At 43.5% G+C, this 22,161-nt stretch overlaps 1 long non-coding RNA gene across 2 annotated transcripts; it reads right to left on the bottom strand.

Moving 5' to 3' along the window:
- Positions 1-852: 852 nt before the first annotated feature.
- Positions 853-20,997, bottom strand: LOC108348750 (uncharacterized). 2 transcript variants are annotated; one of them, XR_015642790.1, is made up of 3 exons: positions 20,599-20,997; positions 19,574-19,692; positions 853-993 (listed from the first exon to the last, which is right to left on the bottom strand). It is a non-coding gene; the product is annotated as an uncharacterized LOC108348750 (long non-coding RNA). The 2 variants fall into 2 exon arrangements; XR_015642789.1 differs by having other exon boundaries at positions 19,574-19,697; positions 20,599-20,701.
- Positions 20,998-22,161: the final 1,164 nt, after the last annotated feature.

The following is a 22,161-nucleotide window of genomic DNA, read 5'->3' as shown; positions in this document are numbered from 1 at the left end:
TGAGTACTTAGCTCAGTGAGTACTTATTTGCACCTCCTAGGTTCTTGGTTTCAGGTCTTCTCAAGTGTTAGTGGCTATAGACCTTCAGTACAAGGCTGGAGATAGTCATTTATGAATGTGCAACCAATATGATGGGTGAATAATCTTTGGGAGCTAAATTAATGTATATCTCTCACAGGATTTGTCATATTATGGTGAAACAAGATGCCTGTCACCCCCTCTAGATTCTGTGGCTGCGAATATGTCCTATCTATCCTGTATACTTCTCTTTCCCGGTGACCTCATCCCTGGGCTCTAAGGGGCTTGACACTCTACCGAGTAAGTGTGAATTACAAGGACAAAGCAATTAAACAGTATCTTAGAGTCATGAGGAAATGCTATAAAGCCCTATTCTTCAATCTGGCTGCTTTATGCTGCTGAAATGTGTGTGCTAAATACTTGAAATCTTATAATTCCAGGTAGGCGCTCAAAATTAATTGAAACAGAAAAGAAAAAGAAAAGTGCACACAAAGGATGTAACACTAATTGGATTTCTAAAATTATACCCAGTGTGGAGGCAACAAGACATGTTTTCATTGCTGTGTTTATACAATGGCCAGATGTTAGATGAAATTTAGTTCAGTTGAATACTTCAGCAAGCAAAGTATTTTAACAAGCATGGAAAGTTTGAGGTAGAAATGTCAGCCTGCTTTTATGTTGATTACTCAGTTCAGACAGCAGCCAAAGCAGAGTCACCTGAACTAATTCTTACCATTTTGGGGGTTTCCCACTGATTGCTTGTCTGAGTTTTAAGAAGACACTGACGACTTAAAACCCTGAGTTGGGTTCTGAAATCTCTGAGAAACCATGGCGTTCACACTAATAATATTTTTATGTATCATGGAGATAACAAAGGACCAGTGCCCACGAACTATAGACAGTGTAGCCTGCTTTCCTTCTTCCCATTGGAAGGACCACTTTTCACAGAAGAGGACGACGTCTTGAAAGTATTACCTAGGGGTAAGGCAGAAAGAGAAAACCATGAATTAGAAGAACTAGCAACTGTAAGAACATATATATGTGGCTATAGAATTTATGTTATTTTCAGTCATTTTACCTCAAGGACCACTACAAGGTGAGTATTATTTTCATCTCCAAAGATGAAGAAAACAAGTGTTTAGCAAAATAAGCAAATCACCTCACTTTGCACATAGTAGAAAAGCAAACTCTAGAACCCGTTTTTCAATGCTAGCCATCTGTATGATTCTCCTGCATCTAATACAGATCTATCACAGTATTACCCACCCAATTTCTCAGCAGCCATGCTGACATACATGCTCAAGAGCGTGCACATGTATACACATGCATACATGTTTTATGCATGTATACATGTATATGCATATTATGCATGCAAGGGGAATCTTCATTTTGCCATGCCACCATGAAGCAATAAATTAAATACATCGAACCAGGAAAATTATAGACCTTAGAAAATAATTTACAAAAGGGAATAAGATGGCCAGCTACAGAGGATTTACTTATACTTTTGATAATTTAGAAAACTGAGGTTCTTTTTCCTTGAGGGAATATTAACAGCATCACTATTTAAAATAGAGCCTGCCTGGTTGATACTGAAAAAGCTGGAGGTGAAGATTAACAGAAGCTACTGTTAACAGCTTCAATAGTTCAATAAAGACAATTGAATACTCAACCAGTATACGGTTTCTCATCCCTTCTAGAAACCATACAAGGCAGCTGTTTCCGTTATGCAGATATAAAAGGAACTAAAGTCTAAAAATGCAATCAGCATGTTCATAGGACTGGTAGGGGACAAAAGTGAGATTTTAACCTAGGCAGCTGTCCACACCTCTCTGCTCCCAGCCACTCCTCTCTGGGGACTCTTAGCTAAGTCACTTCCATTCCAGGTTCCACTAGCTCCAACTTTCACTATCTCTCTTTACAAGCCTTTGATTTTTCATATCTACTGAGATTACAGTAAACTGGACATTTTAGTTGTTCCCGGCCTAATCTCTCATTATCACTTCAATGTCCGCTGCTGGAAGATTAAAGCCTCAAGTGCAAATTCCACAAAGATAAACTACCTAAACTTACAAAGTGTTTTTAAAGGGGACTTTGAGTGGCCAGGGGAACTTTCTTTGCTGAGAAAGAGTAAAGTAAAAACTTCTTCCACGGTGCGTCAACTATATGTTTACTCAAAATTAGCAGCTCTTTGTGCAAACACCCATAAAAAATGGTGAATTTATTTATTAAATATCTATAAATAAAGTATTAAGAAAGGTATTTGAAAATAGTGTTTGGAAATAAGCAACATTTTGGAAAATGTTAGCATCTTAGTCAGAGTTTTATTGCTGAGAAGAGGCATCATGACCAAGGTAACTCTTATAAGGATGACTTTTAATCAGGGCTGGCTTACAGGTTCAGAGGTTCAGTCCATTATCATAATGGTGGGAACATGGCAGTGTCCAGGCAGACATAGCATTGGAAATGGAGCTGAGAGTTCAGCAAGAAAAGAGTGTGTATCACAATGGGCAAAGCTTGAGCATAGAAAACCTCAAAGCCCACCCACCCCAACCCCTCGGTGACACACTTCCTCCAACCAGGCCACGCACACTCCAACAAGGCCACCCCTCCATGGGCCAATTATTCAAACACATGAGTTTGTGGGAACTATACCAATTGAAACCACCACAGTTAGGGATACTTCTGAATAAGTCAAATTGTAACACAGCCACAGTGGCAAAGTCTTATGAGACTAATTGCATAATTCCTACAGCCAATATCCTCTCATTCAGCAAAAGGAAACCGGTTTGTGCATAAGACTGAAAGCTGTCTTGCTTTCAAACTACAATATGGTAGGTAAATGCTGACCTACATAAGACAAAACACAAACCCGCAACAAGTAAATGGGTCTTTGCGTAGACACTGTCAATGACCGTGGAGAATGATTTCGGGAGATTGGAAGGAAAAGGAAGGATAGCATTAAACTCTCATCAATAAAGGCAAGAAGTGAGGTTTCAAGTTCTTCTACAGCCCTCACACAAGCACTACTAAAATCGCCATTGTCTCTACAGAGAGAAAAGTCCTTCTGCAACCACCCCGGCATGGCGATCGATGCACGCTATAATTCTTGTAACTGGCAGGCTGACCTGAGAGGATGGTAAATTCTAGATCAGTCTGGGCTACCTAGGGAAACCTTGTCCAGAATTTTGTTTTAAGAGGGAATTAGGAGAAACAGTCCAGCCAGTCAAGTGTTTGCCTTGCAAGCAAAAGTTAAATCCCCCCACACCCCACATAAAAAATTAGCCAGTTATAACAGCATATGCTTCTAACACTAGCAATAGAAGAAGATGAGCCCCCCGGAAGCTCACTGGCCAATTAGCCTTGTTTACTGGAAATTCCAAATCGATGAAAGACCCTGTCTCAAACAAAAAGTAGAAGATGCCTGAGGAGTGGCACTCAACCTGTCCTTTGGACAATGCAGGCAGACACACTGACTACATGAGCCCCCCCCCCCTTCAAAATGGTTCCATACTAAGTCGATATCATAAGTTTTGTTACTCTGGGCTGCAATTAATGCCTCAGAGAGAGCCAGGCTATGTGACAGTTGAGGCAGACTGGAGGCCTTTTTTTTTGTTTTGTTTTGTTTTTGTTTGGTTGGTTTTTTTTTTTTTTTTTTTTTGGTTCTTTTTTTCGGAGCTGGGGACCGAACCCAGGGCCTTGCACTTCCTAGGCAAGCGCTCTACCACTGAGCTAAATCCCCAACCCCGAGGCCTAACTTTAATTGTCAAAACCTCGTGTTAAAAGGGAAGAGCTTCTGGTAGGATGAGAAGAGGATTTCTTTCTACATCCTGATATTCAACAAGGAATGTTGGGTAAAAGCAAGACTTGCTCATTTCTCTTAGGAAACTCTAAAAAGTGTGTGTGTGTATATATATATTTGTGTGCGCACTCGTGTGCATGCGTGCACGTGTGTATATGTAAAAAAAATATATATAAGGGTCTGGGGACATAACTCTATGGTTAGGAGCAGTACCATTTTACAGAACAGCACAGTTCCCAGCATCATTGTGACTCACAACTATCTGTAACTCCAGCTCCAGGGAGTTTGACGCTCTCTTCTGGCCTCACAGAGCACAGCACTCATGCACACTGACAAACATTTACTGACATCAGTGGAAATAAAATATTTGTAAGCTAATAATGAAACTAAAGTACAAGCCCAAATATCAGCCTAAGCTTCTTGGAAAGCTACTCCAAGAATTTAATGTCAAGACTTATCACCGAGGACTCCATCTATAGCCCCATGTTCCCAGACAGCTGGTGACATGGGAAGAGTCAAACCGAGGGAGGGGAGGGCTGAGATTTCACCAGTTCTCCATGAGGCCTGCAAGAAGGAAGAGTCAAGAAACACTGATGAAGATTATTCAGCCCTGTGGTGATGGTGCATTGTGGTTAAATCATTCATATTCTTTGAACTCTAATAAATCCTCATCAAACAATGATGACAGTTTCATCTCATCAAAGTTTAATCACAAGAGTATTGTAATTCTGATTTTCTTCACCTCAGTTCAAATTGAAAGTAATTGTCAGATGCTATTGTAATTCTCACCCTTACCCTCATCTTACATGTCTCCTTGTGTTATTATTATAGCCCATTTCATTGTCTTGGAGGCATGTCATATTTTCTATTATTCAAGCAATCTTAGAACTTTGTCTGCTACTTACCAACAGTACATGTAAAGCTCATTTTAAAACACATATGTCAGATACATTAACATGAACTTTTTTTCTTAAAGCACAGAGAAACATGAATGCCTAACTCATTGGTCTATTGAATTGTTTTATATGGAAGACTTTCTAGTTGCCTGAACTCTTGATTACTCCAAAGAAATTGTAACCAGCTGCAGAATGATGAGCTTACCACACACAAAGCAGAGCGTGAAATACACCTCTTTCTTTCATTGCACTGATACTTGGAAAATAGTTTCTCCTAATGAACAGGGGCAGAGTTTACCCCACTGAAATAGGATGATCTATCTTTCTAGATTAGAAGTGCGTGCGTGCATGCGTGCATGCATGCATCCATGTGTGTCTGCGATTCTGTGTCTGTATGCCAGAAATAAAACTCAATTATTGCTATGCAGCCATTGTCACTGGCCTAAAACTTGCAAGTTCTGGTACAGTGGCTGGTCAGTGAGACCTGGGGGTCTGTTGCCCCATCTTCCCTATGCTGGCCTCATGAGTGCATGCAACCACTCAGAAAGATTTTTACCTGGCTTCTGAGCATTAAACTTAGGTTCCCCAAACTTGTGTGGCAAGTGCTTTACCACCTGACTTATTGCCCCCCATGCCCTGCATAAGTTAGTCCTAATCAGAACATCCAAAGGTATACAGAAAACTAACAACAAAGCCCAAGACGAGTATAGGATTTGAGATAATCTAATACATTTTGTGTGTTTGTGTTTTCTATTTCTTTCCATGAGGGATGGGAGGAAAGATGACCAATTTAAAGATATCTAAGAGGTCTGAGTTAAGTGTCTTTACTAGAGAGAGACATAGGGAATATTATGGGACAGAAGGTGCAACCAAAACAGGGGCCTTAGGCTTAAATTTGCACAGACAAGTAATGTGAGAAGTCAAGAAGGCTGTGGACCACACTGAACAAAATTTCTGATTTTTCAAACAAACTTGGCGTTGTATATGAAGTCTCCAACTCTTATCTATTCAGTAGTCTGCCAAATAAAAGGTCTTTTAAATGCCTATTGCTTCCACTCCTACTTTCTCTGCTTAGCTCAAGCCAGCAAATAGAGAATTGTACACACACCATGCTTGGGGAGGTTGTGTTCTTAAATAAGAGTGACTTTGCCCTCCAGGAAATAACCAGCAATCTAGATTCTTTTGAGGTCATCACAACCAGGAATGAGATCCTTGAATCTAGTGGGTAGATATCATGGATGCTTCTAAACATCCTACAGTGGATGAAACAGTGTCCCACTGCTCACTAATAAAGATTTGGTTCAGTATGTCAACGGTGCTGAGGTCAAGGGTTCAACAACTGGTTGACCTTCATTGGTTGACCTTCGTCAGTCTTGTTTCCCTCCAATCCTTCTCCACACTGCAGCCAGACTCTTCTAAAAGTAAAAATACAATCCAGATGCAATGTCTCACATCTGTAACACAGTACCCTGGAGGTTGGGGCAGAAAGATGATCAGCCTGGATACAATAATCAAGACTCTGTATTAAAGCAGCCAGGTTAAAAATATTTTTCAGTAAAGTCTGCAGATGTGGCTTATTTTTCTGTCCAACTTCTATATGCATGCCTCTTTGCAAATTGAACAATTTTGGCTTGGAACGGATGGGCCTTCATCACGAGGAGCCAATCTTAATCAGGCTTATCCAATCAGATTACACTACTCCTTCCATTTCCTCTTGGGTGGTTTCAGGACTTTTGGGTCTTGAAGCCGAGGATAAATATTCATGTCTCCTACACAAAGCAACATAGTAGCTGCAAGTAACATATATGCACCCCTCCACATACTGTAAATTATCTCTAAATTTACTAATGTGACCTCATACAATGAAATGTTCTTTGAGTATCTCTTACTCAATTTATGAGAATAATGGCAGAGAGAGCCTTTGCATGCTCAATACAGAGGTAGTTTTTAAAAATGTGTTTAATCTGTGCTTCTTTGAGTCCACAGATAAAGAATTATGGTTACAACAAAAACTATAATTTCATTGATCTCCTCAATAGTTGGCTTAGAAAAGACATGAGAATCATTTGTTAACTGTTATTTGAGAAGATATTCCATTTAAAGGGAGGAGGGTCTGACAGGTTTATTACAAAACGACCATAATAATAATTAACACTCCTGTTTGCATTCCCCTTTAAAACATTGCTTGGCTGTTTTTCTCATTATGGGTTGTTATCCATCCCTATGTCCTCAAACTACCCTGACTTTCTTTGAATGATATGACAAAGCCATATAACTACTGTGGGGCAAGAAGCTAGGCCGTACAATGGCTTCCAGTCTCAGCTGTGACCCCCCCTGGAAAACAACGGTGAAATTGCCATTTGAAGAAGCCCCATTTTGTCAGTCTAGAAGAGGTCATGTGATCATAGCAGCCAGTCACTGAGACATCTAGCCCCGCTGTTGGAGGGTCTTGTTCTCTGTGTATTCGGATTCTGATTTCCATGCCCTGAGATCTAGTTACAGACACAGGCATTGTCATGAATATTGAAGAATCTCCTGCATCAATGTGGTATAAGGAAATGTTCCCCAATTATCTCTGATTGGTTAATAAAAGGCTGAACAGTCAGCCTGGTCAGAGGAAATAGAAAGATTGGACTTCTGATCCCAGGGAAGATTCCAAGAGAGAAGAGTCAGGGGAAAATGTTCATCACAAGGCAGGTGAGAGTCTTGGAGAAAAAGAAAGAGAGGTTGCCATGAAGCAGAAGATCCAAGAGTAGTCGTGAGGAGCAGGTCACCAAGAGCTTCTCCATGAGGACACACGTGGAGCACAGCAAGCCAGGGCAAGATTCAAACTCCAAGTAACACAGGCCCGTGGCTGGGAGGGAAGTAGCCCGGAGTGTTAGAACAGCTCTGAACCTGTTCAGCTCAGGCTTACAGCTTGTCGATAAAAACACCAGGTCTCCTGTCCGTTATCCAGGAGCCAGAATGTGCAAAAGAGGGCGTAGAAATGCCTTCACATATTTGAGAGCAACGGGGACATAACAAACCCCCCCAAAATTCTACTACACGCCACAAGAGAGTTCACTTGACTAACTGATTCTGAGTGAGCGAGCCCAGTGTGAGACAGCAGTAGTGCCCAGCTAAGCCAAAGTAGCCTTTCCTTTGATGAGTACTATCAGCGTACTCATAATCCATAACCAACGTATATAGGTCTACCCTGTGGGTGCTGTTGCTGCATGGGGAGTCTATTCAGATTTACCTCTGGCATCCGAGACAAGCAGGACAGAAAGACAAAATGAACCTGATTTTCCATGCTGACTGTGCACCCCACCCCCAAATGTCTCACCCTGTGACAAGACATGGTAAAATCCCCTATGGTTTTAGCTGCTCTTGAGTTTTGTTTTACCTGAAGGTCAAAGTGCCCTTTGTTGGCTTCCCTCCGTCTTAGGAAGAATTAGAGATGGTTCACCACCAGCCTTCAGATCCCAAAGCTGTTCCCCACACATCACAGTTTCATTTAATTTTATTTTCATTTATGTATCTGAGGTGTGCCTTCTTGCTTGCACGTATAGCACATGCATTTGGGTGTCTGTGGAAGCCGCACGAGGGCCTCTGATCCCCTGGTACTGGAATTCCTAATGGTGGTGGGCTGCCAGACAAGAGTGCTCGAACTGGGCCTGGGTCTTCTGTTAGAGCAGAAAGAGCTCTTAAAGGTTGCAGCATCTCTCCAGCACCCGAATTCACTTTGAACTTGGTGTTTTCTCTGTATCTCTTTTCTCTCCTCCACCAAGACCCCATCTTTACATTCTCTAATTTCTTTTGCCAGAAATTCTCTGTTAAAGGCAAGTTCGACTCAACCCTGCCTTTGAAAACCATAGGTGCTTCAACTGGAGGACCGCTCTGCTTAGCACATGCTCATCTTACAGAGGGCCGTGATTGACCCTCAACCACAAGGAGAAAATGTATTAAACAACAAGCTTATTGTAATAGTTCTACTAACTTTGGGCTACCAAAGATCATAAGATAAGATCTCCACCCATTTCTCCTCTTCCCCTAAAGACAACCAGTTCTACCTATTCTAATAAATATTTTAGAAAGTCCACATATCTGGAAAACAGATTCGTGCTGCCACTGCTGACTTTGCTAGTGCTTGGGTTCAGACATTTGCCTGCTCACCTGACGCTAGTAGGAAGACACACTGTCCCTTCTTGCATTCTGAACTGTATTTAACATTGATGTCTTTGGTTCCCTTGTGGGAGGTTTTGCTTGCTATCTTGGTTAGTTAACCACCAGCTTCTTCAACAAGTCTCTCAATTTCTTCCTGATGTGCTCAGACATGGGGTCCTTACGACTTCTTAGATCTAAAGAAGCCACTCAGTGAGTCTCTCTGCACCAATATGAGTACAGAGATGCGTGTACCTTGTACCTTGCTGGTTCTGACCCTCAGGCTGGCCTTCTCCATCACCTTGGGACCTCTGCACTTTATCCCTCCATCCCTCTCCCCTTCTTAGTTTCGATTTATCTCATTTTTGGCAATCTTACCTTTGCTGATTGTGGAAACTTTAGAGGTTTCTGGTTTGTAGCTAACAGAAATCTACCACAGTTCATCTTCCTTCTCTACCCCATCCTGCCCTGTAGGTCTTTCCAGTTCTTTCTCTCTAGTGCATTGAAATTGCACAACAATATGTCTTATTCCTTTCTCATTTATTCAGTCTCACTAGACATACAATGAGCACCTTCATTTAAAGCTTTATTCCTTCACTTGTAAAATGATCAATTCTTTCTCTTCTTACCAAAACAAGTACCAATTGCAGATGCAATTTTAAACAGAAAGAGCACAAATACAAACAAATAAATTATGACTGAAAGACTCAAAAACTCTTCCAAAAATGTTTGACGTGAGATTTGTATTCTTCTATTTGAACTAGTTTCTGTTATTATCCTAGATTAGGAATCAAATAAAAATCCAGATGAGGGGGAATATCTGAACCTCATAAACTCTGTAAAGACACAAACCCTCTCTCTCATTTCTGAAGAAAAATTGAAACTAGACTAACATGAAATTAAGCTGGTTAGATCTCTATTGTTCAAGCCAAACAGTGGAAAAGTAAGTTATACCCTATTCTAAAATTCTACGATATGAATGATACAAAATAGATTAGATTTCTCAGATTCTTCCTACAATAATTTTGCAATTTCTGGTTGCAAGTTATTACAATAAACAATATTAAAATCTCTTTGCTGAGTCACTCCCACAATAATACTGAATTCCATCAGTCAAACAGCTGTGATGAAAGGTTATAAAAGACAATTTCAGATTACATAAAAAGTTTTATTTACATAAAAGTAAATATCACTTGCTGAAGTAAATATCATTTTTTTCTTCCTAACCTATTGTTAGAGAGGTGGATTTGAGATGGATTTGGGTGTTTGAAAAGATCCCAGATTCATACAACAAATGTAAGAAATACTAAATTATAGGAACAGAATAGTGGTTGCCTGTGTTCAGTCAGAGATGGGATACTTCTACATTTAAAACTAACATCTCTGATATCAAATTATAATGCTGTATTTAATCTCCTTTGATGTCAAAGAACATTATTTTACCCATAGATTGGTACTGTGCTAAATGCTTGCCAGAAAAGCCTCTCTCCGAAGTGGTCATCCTTTCATCCTGTCAAGTGACTGCTGGGTACTCAGACCTAAGTGTAACAACTTTTCAAAAGTTAATATTTTAATTTTACACTAAATTCCAGAAATAAATTAGCCTATGGATCTTTGCGAAGAGATAGCTACTATACACTGAATGCTTATTATGCATTAGGAACTCTGCTTCGTATGTATCAGTAGTTTAATTCTCATGACACTGTAGCAAGGCTGACTGTTATCTGATTTACAGACTAAAATATAAAGCATTGCCCATGATCCTATCCGGGAAGCAATAGCTATCACCAGACACGGGTGGTCCACTTACGCAGCCCACCTTCAGGCTTCCATGCTGCAGTAAAAAACCTTCATCAGTGAATGACCAGGGTCAACATTCCATCAAAGCCAGGAATGGTGTTTGCTTTTGGTTTACCCACAAGTCCTGATGTCGTCTAATGAGAACCATTGAGCTAAATCATCCTCAGCCGGAAGCTTTAATTTTTTTCAAAGCCTACTTATATGGTGGTTCTTGAACATTTTAACCTCCCTTGTAAAGCACCACCCACCAGAGGTAGGTGGAAAAGAAAGGATACAGAGGAAGTGAACCTGTTTAGAGAGAGTTCTTCGGAGAAAATCCTGTCTGCGTTGTCGGAAAATTAGCTCAGTTCACAGATCAGCAGCAGCAACTCGGTCCCCTCGCAAACACTTCACAGACACCAGCCACCCAGGGCAGTAGCGCTGGGATAGCAACAGAGGTGCACAACCTAGCAGGAATAGCCAGGCCTCAGCAGGAAGGATTAGGACCAGCGGGAACACCAGGAGAAGTTCTCAGCTGTGCCTCTCTTAATGAAGTGAAGATCAGCAAAGACAGGAGACCAAGAAGCATTTAGCTATGCAAACAAGCCTAGCTCTCCCATAGTCCGTTGAGTCCAATTTATACTCCCTCCAAGCATCACGTGTCTTCCACAGGTCTTGCCTCAGCGTGAGTCTTTATCCACTAACACCATTTTGCCAATCAGCCTGAGTCCACGGAAGGGACAAGAAGCCACCAGCACACCATCAGAAATTTTTTTTGGGGGGGGGGCATTTCTCTCTATGGAGTCTCAACAAAAGCAGCTCAACTACAGAATGTAAGGCGGACCAATACATGTGTGTATCATTAGCGAAGAATCCTCCATCCCGTGTCCTTTCACGTGTCTGCTTTAGCAAAACATCCTTTCACTTGTGGCCACTTCAGGAAAACTCCTTCACATGTTTGCCTCAGCAAAACACCAACCAACACAACTGACTTTCCAAAGAACCTGTTAAGTTTCCACTTCATCAGACCCCATGACCTGATTCTTTTCCAAATATAGAGACCCATCCAGCTGGATCTCTGTAGGGACAGCATCGCAGAGAGGAGAGAGGTTATAAACAGTACAAAAACGTCCTAACATCCAGAGCACAGAGACTACCAAGGCTGCCAGTAGGGTGCCTCTCCTACAGGGTATGCTGATCAATAAAATATAATCCTGTAAGTTTATTACTTAAAAATTAATTGCATTGACCTCCTGGCAATGAGCAGAGACGACTTGCTGGCCGTGGTGTTCTTCTATCAGTCAGAGCAAAGCAGACGGCAGCCCTTTGTTCATCCTAGCCTGGCTTGGTGCCTGGCGAAGCTGTTTTATGCCTGGGACTCACCAAAATTAAATCGAATCCAGGCAGCACAGTGAGGGAGGAAGAAGACAGAGACCCGTGGATCACCATGCTACCCACAGATCTACTCACCACACAGCACACAGGGTCGTAGACACTTTGAAACCATACCATGCAGTGCAGATGGACGCCCCGCTGCCTGTCCGCTGCGTGGCTAGCCTGCAGTGGGAGCCGCCGCCATGAGCACCAAGTATGTGGTAGACCGATGGAACAGAGACAGAAGTGGAGCAGCTCGAGCATTATGAAGAGGGGTGGAAGAGGACACTGGAGAGCCGAGAGGTGTAGCCTATGTGAGTGGCCAGTCCCACCACCTGAGGCTGTGATGAAATCCCAGCCAGAGCTTCAGCTGAGTACATTACTATGCAGCGGTAGGTATTGGTGAATATCGGTGGCTCCTATCACCACTAAAGAACATGGAGATATCCCTGGTTGGAGCATCCCTGATTGGGAGTCCAGGGGCTGTGCCTAGTTGGCGCTGGTGGCAAGGGTGCAGGTGAGCTGGTTGTGGCCATGAGTGTGGGAGAGCTGACCCCGCCCACTCATCTGCCATGGGCTGGCACGGGTACAGAAGTTATGCCCCTCCCTCTCCCTGCCCACCTCCATCAGTCAGAATAGCTTTCCATAGGATCTGGAGAGCTATCCCTGCACCTCACCTGGGCAGCACAGTAGAGCTTGCCCTGGTGGAAGGGGTGCAGGTGAACTGCCTCGGCAGTGAGGTGGCATGGGTGCCTTTCCCTTCCCTCCACCTTGCCCCTCACCACCTGAAGTAGTCAGAAGAGCTGGCCCTGGTGGAGGAGGTGAGGGGGTGGGAGGGTGAGCTGACCCCAAGGATATGAATGAGGAAGAGCTGGTCCTGCCACTCTGATCTGTTTTGTAATGCAGAGGCAGGAGGGTGCCTTAGCAGTCCCATGCCGAGGCACCCCCCCACACACACAAATGAAGTTTATCTGGGACATGGGAAGTGGCCGCGGGGAAGGGAGTAGAGGCAGAGAAAGAAAAGAGACAGAAAAGAGAAAGAAAGAAGGGAAAGAGGCTTGGCCAGAGCAAGTGGGGAGAGGGAGTGGGAGGGAGGGAGAGAAGAGAGAGAAGCTAAACGGTCCTTTTACAGAAAAACAGGTTGGTACCTGTCTGTTACCCAGCAATTGTTGGGCGGAGCCTAGTGGAAATATTAACACACTCCTCTGGCATGAGGTGTCCTGTGCAGGGAGTGGAGGACATGCCCTCCTCCCCCTCACTCCTCACAACAGGCCCTAAACCTTGCATGGGACCACAGTAGAGCTGAACCTGATGGAGGGAGTGCCTGTGAGCCAGCCCCATGTGAGAGCAAGGAAGATGGCCCAGCCCTTCACAGGATGCAATACTTGGGAGAATGTCCTGCACCTTGACTAGGCAGCCAAGAGGAGCAGGCTCTAGAGATAGAGACATAGGTGAGGGTGAGCCCCAAACCCCTATCCCTCCATCCCCCATCCCCCATTCCCCCATCCCACTTAACCCCCCACCCTCCCACCCTGAGAGCAGGAGAGCTGACCCTGCCTCCTGCTGGTGACATAAGGCTGACCAGCTGAGCTACAACCCAGGTCTGATCTAAGACCCAGCCCCAAAATCTGAATCATCTGTGAATGGTTGGGACAATGAAAACAGCCAATCCTGCAGATCCAACACTGCAGGATCTCCATGACACAGGGCAACAACAGGATAACCAGGAGTCCCCCCTATGAGGAGCCAATATTGATGGTGTCACAGAAGTCAGAGATCTCAAACTAGACCAATGGCCTGTTGCAAGGAACATTTATTTGCAAGTGAAGCTGTGTGGACAGAGGGTCACACTGTGGGACCCACTGTGAGTTGTTTTCTAGGCTTTGTTTTGTTGTTGTTTGTGTATTTTTTTTGAGGGAGGGTTGCAAGGGTGAAGGGAGGATATGAGGGGGTGGGGAGATGGCAGGACTAGGGTGGATGATATGAAACTCACAAGAAATCAATGAAAGTCTTTTTTAAATAATTACATTATTATTCCATTCTCTGAGTATATAAAAATTGGAAAATGAGGCCTTCCTGAACTCCCATTGTAGCAGTAGCCATGATCTGGTGAACAGATGTTTGGGGAGGCTGTTCCCTGTCATGAAACCCTCCATGGCTCCCACCAAATCCTCAAAGTACCAAAGAGCATAGTTGAGAGAAGCTATGGAAACTAAGCCAAGGTTTCTGGGTTCAGGTAACCAGAGAGCTAGATATAAGTACATCTAAAACCACATGGCATACTGCGTGCCCAGCTCCCATGTAACCCCAAAAGAGACCTATCATCTCTCAGCCTCAGGGAGCCTCGGAAGTGTAGCAGCAGGTATGCTGAAGGCTGTTGGATACAGTATTCTACTGAACTCAATCCTAAACAGCTAGAGAACTTTTCCTTAATGATAACAAGAAACTTTAGCTAGGTAAGTCCCCTTTCCTCACCACGACAGAAGCTGGGGAGGGGGTGCTCCTTTAAAAAAAATAACAGAGATGACAGTGGATACCTTGCTATCACACAAACTTATTCTGGAAGGATTACAGTGATTTGGTGAAAATAAATTTTAAGGGGAAAAAATGAACCTGATGTAGAGTAATTACTGATAATCTGTTGGTAATTATGTTCTTTTTTCTCTCTCTTTCTTTTTTCTCTTCAATCATTTTGAAAAGACGTTCCCCAAAGGCCAGATGTTTAGGACCAGGATGTAACGAACTGACAGTCAAAATGATGTTGATAACAACAAGAGACAATAGTAACCAAAAGAAATGACCTCCATGATAGTGACAGTAACAGTACCAGAGGAGGTATCAGAGCCAATGTTGCTATGGAAACTGAATAGAGAGGGGGGTGAAAAGCATCGATGGAATGTAGTGTTACTGGAGAGGAGGAGCACATTGTATCGCATCCTAAATATGATTTGGAGAAGTAGCAATCTTTTGTGGTAAGCCCAGCAGAGTGAGGACAAACGACTTGCAGGATAGAAGGCAGTGCAGGCGTGAGGAGCTAGGGATTTGCCTGTAGGCTATGCCTCTGACGAACAGCACCCAACATCCTTTCAGGAAGGAATCTGAGAAGCTTCTTTGTACCAAATGAATGTAGCAAAATGCAAGCTTCCTGGGCATGGTCGTCCTTTCCGTCTCTGCCGCCCTGCAGAGCAGCTCCAGTTTAATGTTGGCGCAAGCCCTTCTTTAAGATGTAACATAGCAACTTTCTGGGCCCCTCGTTTGAACGGTGAAGGCTGATGAAAAACCTCTCTGGTGATTTTTCCAAGAATAAAAGGAAAGACTTGTGAAGAAAGAAGTAAGATACCCCGTCTAGATGGCTTTTAAGCTCCACAACGCTATGCATGGGGCGAGCTTTCTGCTTAAAAGCGTCCATCACAGTGTTACACAGTTACATGTGTACTCATCCCTTGTGGTAGTCTGCACATCAACAGACGCTTGTGAAGAAAATGACTCTTATGGCATGGTCCTCCTGCTGAAAGAGGGCTGGGAGACTGTGGTACAAAGTTGATGGTACAGAGGGGCCAGTGTCTGCCGGACAGGGTGTCCACCCCGAGGTCACCAGAAAATGACCTGGCCAAATGGTTTTAGCTTTACCAAGTGCCGAGTGACACAAGGATCCAGAGTTTGACATCTGGCATGACAAGGGTCACCCAACAGTGGCTGTCTGAACCTGGAACTGCTCAGCCGTGAGGCTGGGGGTCCTCAGCCATCCCAAAAGCCTAGGGAATTCTTAGAGAATCCATGGCCTTCAGACCATGTCAGGTAGCTGGAGAGACTGGCTTCTGAGGGCGTAGCAGCATGGTGCCAGCTACATCAGGAGACGCAATCAGCACAGGCAAACAGCATGAAAAACTGCTTTTTCCTCAGACCCCTTTATATCTGGGCTCTTCTCCCTTCAGGTAACCCTTCCTGGAATGTCTTACAGTCCCAAAGGTGTCTCTTGTTGATTTCATACCCAGTCAGGAGGACAGTCAAGAACAAGCCTCCCAGTTGCTTTCACCCGCTGCTTCCTGAGGCACCTGACAATGAGGAGTAATCATGGTTTCTTTTCCTTTTTCTTAATTTTATTTTTCTTGGATATTTTATGTATTTCCATTTCACATGTTCTCCCCTTCCCTCCCTCCCCCCCTCCCCCTGCTTCTATGAGGATCCTCCCACTCCCACCCAGGCACTCCACAGACGTGACTCTGTCTGTGCTTCTAATGCTTCCCTAACCGGTCACCTCCACCGAGCACCTTCCTGCTGCTCATTTAGAGTTCTGCGAACAGTCTAGAGTCTGACTCTTCATCTCTAAAGATTCTCTTCTCCTAACACTATCAATTGCAAGAAGAACTCAGGAAGTGATCTAAAGCACACGCTGCGTTAGCAAAGTCTTAGGTCCTATCGTCCTCTTTGATTTCACTAAACCACTCGAAGGACATGGCATCCCAAACAGGCAGACTAGTGGGAGGCCGGAGCTAGTGATTTGAATTCTAAGAGGTTTTCCCTTGAAAAAAACCTTCGTGGGGATGTTGTGATGCCCGGAAGAGGAAAGGGAGCAGAGCCGCCGGGAGAGCTCGTGATGGCTTGACAGTCAAATGACATCTCCACATTTTAGGAGGTAGATGAACACACTGAGAAATCCCAGCTGATATCAAACAGTGCACAAGCACGGAGTGTACACCCCTGCCCCCTGGCCCCTGCCTCCAGCCCTAACCCCATCCCGTCCCCGGAAGATTCGGAGAACTTCTGGTCAAGTTTGGCCCTACCATTAGTCAGAACAAGCAGTAGCCTTGAGCTGCAAAACATTAGAAACAATCAAAACAGAGTGACTGCAGGTCCTGGGACTGACTGCAGGCTGGCAGGCGCCAACGCTTGCCAGTCCACCTGAAGCAATGAGAGGCTTCATTTCCACCTTCCCATTCTGAGAGAGACATAGCAGTATCTATTTCCAACATTAAATTAGACAGAGAGTTCTTTGACTATTGTGGCTGCTGCGTGTTGATATTTCTGGTTCATACAAACATACATACATACATACATACATGCATACATACATACATACATTCAAACTGAAACAAAAGGGAAAACTTCGAAGGAGTTAGACAATTTGATATACTGTACATTCGAACCTTTCTAAGATGCAAATTGCATTGATTTATATAATACCTTTACTACCTGAATCCCTGATAAGGTGAAATTTACAAGAAATACAAAACTGGAAATACAAGATGCATTGTAAAATACTGTCTTTCTGTGTGATGGTTTCAAACTCTCCCAAGTAGAAGGTCACCCACCAGCACACAGACCTAGCCGTGGTCTTTGCACCACGTGCTTGGCAACAGGCAGAGTAGAGCTGTTTCTAAAACTAGTGACCCCACATGCACTATTATGTAATATTATTAAATACTATTTTAAAATAGCTTATATGGAAGCTAGGGAAATGGCTCGGAGATTAATAGAGCCCACTGTTCTTGCAGAGGACCTGAATTTGGTCCCCATACCTACATCTGGTGGCTCCCAACTGCTTGTAACTCCAGGGCATCCAATGCCCTCTTCTGACTTCCACAGGAATACACGCAATTGTGCATATTCACATAGACACACGGATATGAATAAGAATAATTTGTAAAAAAAAAGTCATTAGACCTATGCAATGTTTGTAAAACCATGTCAGAAGGAAACTGTGCGGACAAGTCACCTAAAACCTCCATCCAAACCAAGGAGCAAGCACAGGCTTGCGGGGTCAATAACCAGGAAAGCAGAGAACCAAGCCAGCACTGCTCTGTGAGCCTCTTACAGCCCTTTCCACTTCAGAAACAAACTGGGTACCATCATGAATGTGGCATGGATGTCACACATGAGACGAGCCAGTGACAAACACTAATCAAAGTGTCACACTTGCGCAAGGCCCTGGGTTCGGTCCTCAGCTCCGGAAAAAAAAAAAAAAAAAAAAAAGGAAAAAAAAAAAAAAAGACAAAGAATCACACTCAGCAGCAAGGTCACCTGACCAAGAGGTCAAGGCCAAGAGACTAAAATGCAGCTCTGGGTCGTAAGTTTAAATGAACTATGTAAGAGCCATGTAAAGTGTTTATTGTGATTCCTATTTTAACATCTTTTTGCCCTTGAAAAGGGGCTAAAAAGTCAGGAAAAGGAAAAATGAAACTGCTTTGCAAAAGCATCTCATTCCAGTCAGAAACGAGACGCCATCATCAAGAAAACAAGGGACAGTGAATGGTCGCCAAGACTCAGAGGGAAGACAGTGGATCCCCACATACGGATGAAAGGAACAGAAACCAGAGGTTTCTCAAAACTGCTGGAAAGGGAACTATCATACGGCCCAGCTCTCCACTCTCGGGTGTGTAGCCAAGGGATTGAAGTCAGTGCATCAGGGAGACACGGGCACATCCATACCGACTGCTGCACCTTCCACAGCAGCCAAGTTACGGAACTCACCTGCAGGTCTGTCAGGCAATGGAATTTTATTCATCTAGAAAAATAAAATAAAATAAAATATAACCCTTCCATGGAAACCATGGATTGAACTGGAGGTCATTAAGTTATGAAAAATAACCCAGGAAGTTAGGTGTTGCATGTTTTCTCTCCAATGTAGAGTCCATATTTGAATGTGTGCATGTGGGTGTATGCACATGCATTCACATGTATGTAAAGAGAAGGGGATGAAGTATATGTGTCATGAGAGCAGACAGGCTCCTATCGGTGAGAAAAAGATCAATGGGAGGAAGGATAGGAAAGAGGGTAATGGGAAGAAGGATGACCGATGGCAGGACAGAATGCCATGAATTATGAAAATGTCATAATGAAGCACCATCTTACTGATTAAAGGAAACAAGCATGTAAGTACGCCTGCTCTCTACACTAAAAAGTAAAAGAGGGGATCTTGTAAGAAGGCTTATTTGTCACACAAGCATGGGATACCTGAGTTCAGACCCCAGAACCCACATAAAGCCAGGTATGACAGCTCATGTCTGTGCTCTCAGTGCCCCTTCTGTGAGATGAGAGTCAGACAGGAGGATTTTCAGAAGTCACTGGGGCAGCTTACTGTGCATGAGAATCTGAGTTCCAATCCACAGCACCCACGTTAAGAAGCCAGGGATGGCCATATGCACCCATAACGCCAGCACTCTGCGCTGTGATAGGAAGAACACTGAAGATCACCTCCAGGTTCAGCCATCTCGAGTAAATGAAGCAGAGTGCTAGAATGGGACACTCGATAGCCTCCTCTGGCTTCCAGCAATAAACATACTCACGTGTGCACACACAGACACACAGAGAATATGGTCCCACTTAAAAGGATGCATTTTCATTTTTCTGCAAACAAGGCAAATTCTACAAATGTCCTGTGGTGGCATGTAGGCAGAGTAAGTGCAATGCAATACATGTATTGTAGGCTGTCTCACAGAGAACTCCCCTCAGAAGCCTTGATGTAATTTCCACATTACCAAACACCACAATAGAATCAGCTGACTTTATCTGCATGCGGTATGTCATTTATTCAATCAAAAATAAAATTCTGGGGGCTTACCTACTATATCCCAGAAACTCTGACCTGTGAGAATTCTTTGTAAAGTAGAAGGTGCTGTTCAAGCATCAGTGGCTGCTTTAGCAGTTCCCAGACACTGGCTTTTCTTTGGCAGTTCTTGGCTGCTCTTAAGAAAGAAAGCAGACTTGATAAGTTTCACAAAGGTAACAGAATTCTCAACCACTGCCACCTTTTGTACCAGAATCAGAGGATGTTCTCATGCAACCCACACTAAAGGCAGGCGGCAGAATTCACTAGGTGGCCTCACGGAGGACAGAACGTTGGGTAGGCAGCACCACCTAATGGCTGCTGGACAAAGCCTGTATCACCACCTTGAGAACATGGGCTTTTTCAGATAGATGAGTTTGAGTTATAGGCAGATCAGATATCTGTGCTGTTATTTTTAAACCAAAATCCAAAGAGGTGCCTGGACCACCTCCTCAGATGCTGGTGGAAATAGGAATGGACAATGTGAAGGTTCCTGGAGCTAATGGCAATTACTTGGTGTTTGCTGACGGGCTCAAAGCCAGCACAGATAAGAGTCTATCATGTGTGCGCAAATCGCCTTTTATAATTTTTGCTGCAGCTGAAGAAAACAGAAATAAACACCCTAGTATGGAAACTGTTAAGACAATATCTTAGCGCCTGTCCAAAGACAAATGTCAAGGGGAATCTACACTAGATTGTCTTTCCAAAAAGTAACTTAAGAAGCTGATAAAGACCCGAGTGGGGTCTCCTCCTTCCCATTGCTAACCTGAGGAAACACTGCCTTAAGCTTTTTCCACCCTCACCGTCAATAATAAATAATAATAATCAATAATGATAAACATTATTTGAAATAATCCATGCTGTTTTATTGGGCTGATTCATTAAAACATTCTATTTCACTGCTTGCACTAAGTTTTCTGAAAAGAAGCTTAGCACCACCACCCTCTCCTACTGCTGCTGAATCTGTGTAATATGTTTTTATTTTGTCTTTGGGATTCAGCACCTTTATTTTTCCCCTCACTGAGTCTTTACCTACTTACCCATGCTCTTGTCAACCTCCTGGTGTGCTGGACTCAGGTATCCACCTCTACGCCCTCCCTCCTAATGTGCAATCTTACATTATTCCAGCTAGGCCTCTTGGGTTGTATTTGCTTTGTGACTTCATCGGACAGAGTCTCAGTATGCAACCTAGGCTGATGACATATGTATAATCCTCTTGGAATTTTGAAGAAGGTCAACTTCTGCTGTGATCGAAAGATAAAATATTCTCCATAGCCACTTGTATTTGAACACTTGGTCACCAGGTGATGCCACTGGTTGGGGACTTATGGGACGTTTAGGAGGTAGAGCCTTGCTGGAGGAAATACATCACTGGGGTGGTATACCTTTGATATTTTGTAGCCTGGACCTACTTACTGTTCTCTCTCTCTCCCTCTCCCTCTCCCCCTCCCCCTCCCCCTCTCCCTCTCCCTCCCCCTCTCCCTCTCCCTCCCCCTCTCCCTCTCCCTCTCCCTCTCCCTCTCCCTCTCCCTCTCCCTCTCTCTCAGTCTATATCTATCTGTGTGTCTCTGTCTCTCCTCCTCATGTGTGGATGATGTGTGGTCACTCTGCTCTCTGACTGCTAAGCTGCCCTCAAGTTTCTGATGCTGTGCCTTCCCATCTTTATGGACAGTATCCCCCTCTGGAGCCATAAGCCAAAATAAACCCTTCCTTCTCTAAATTGCTTCTTGTCAGAGAATTTCTCACAGCAAAAGAAAAGTAACTAGTCCAACATCTAAGAAAACTTTTAAGAACAAAATATACAAAAACGAGGAACAAGCATAGAATTTTTTTTTATGAATTACAGGCTTGAGTTAAGTATAAGTATATAGTGATTAAATGAAAATGGCCGCATAGATTTAAATACTTGGTCTCCACTTGGTGGAGGATTAGGATGGGTGGCCTTGCTGAAGGAGGTATATTATTGGGAAGTGCCTTGTGACTTCAGAAGCCTGGAGCTATTCCTAGTGCGCCCTCTCTCTGCCTCCTACTTGTGCACCAAGATGCAGGCCTCCTGTCCAGATGCATACTCTGTTCCCACTGTCATGCCCTTTCTCCACCATCATGGACTCTAAGCCTCTGAATATAAAAGCCCAAATTAAACATGTTTTCATGTGTTGCCCTGATCATGGCATATACCACAGCAATAAAAGAATAACTAAGACAAAATATATGTGACAAACCCAAAGCATTCATTCTCTCTCCCCCCAGATTCTGGAAAATGTCTATAAATAGGATCTTCTGAACTCAGGGATCTCGCAGAAGGCAAGATGGATGCCCATTGTGCCCCATGGCTCATTGTTGCAGATGGAGATCATTTGTTCTTCCCTTTCTCTTATGGTTCCACCCCTTCAACCCATCTCCATTAAACTGACGGTCAACTTGAAATATGAAAATCAATTATGAAAGTCAATTAGGTGTTCTCAAAATCAGAATGCATAAAAAATTAATTTACTTCATTTAAAAAAAAAGACAACAGTGACTTCTGAGCTCCTACTTTATGCCAAGCTCTGTATCTGGTATAAAGTGAAGGACTAATCAATACCGGTTGATTATTTACTGAA

The sequence above is a fragment of the Rattus norvegicus genome, chromosome 18 (genome assembly GCF_021556685.1).
Source record: "Rattus norvegicus strain SHRSP/BbbUtx chromosome 18, alternate assembly SHRSP_T2T, whole genome shotgun sequence".
Lineage (NCBI taxonomy): Eukaryota > Metazoa > Chordata > Mammalia > Rodentia > Muridae > Rattus > Rattus norvegicus.
The sequence above is the reverse complement of the archived record's forward strand: the minus strand, read 5'-3'. Positions and strand labels throughout refer to the sequence as shown.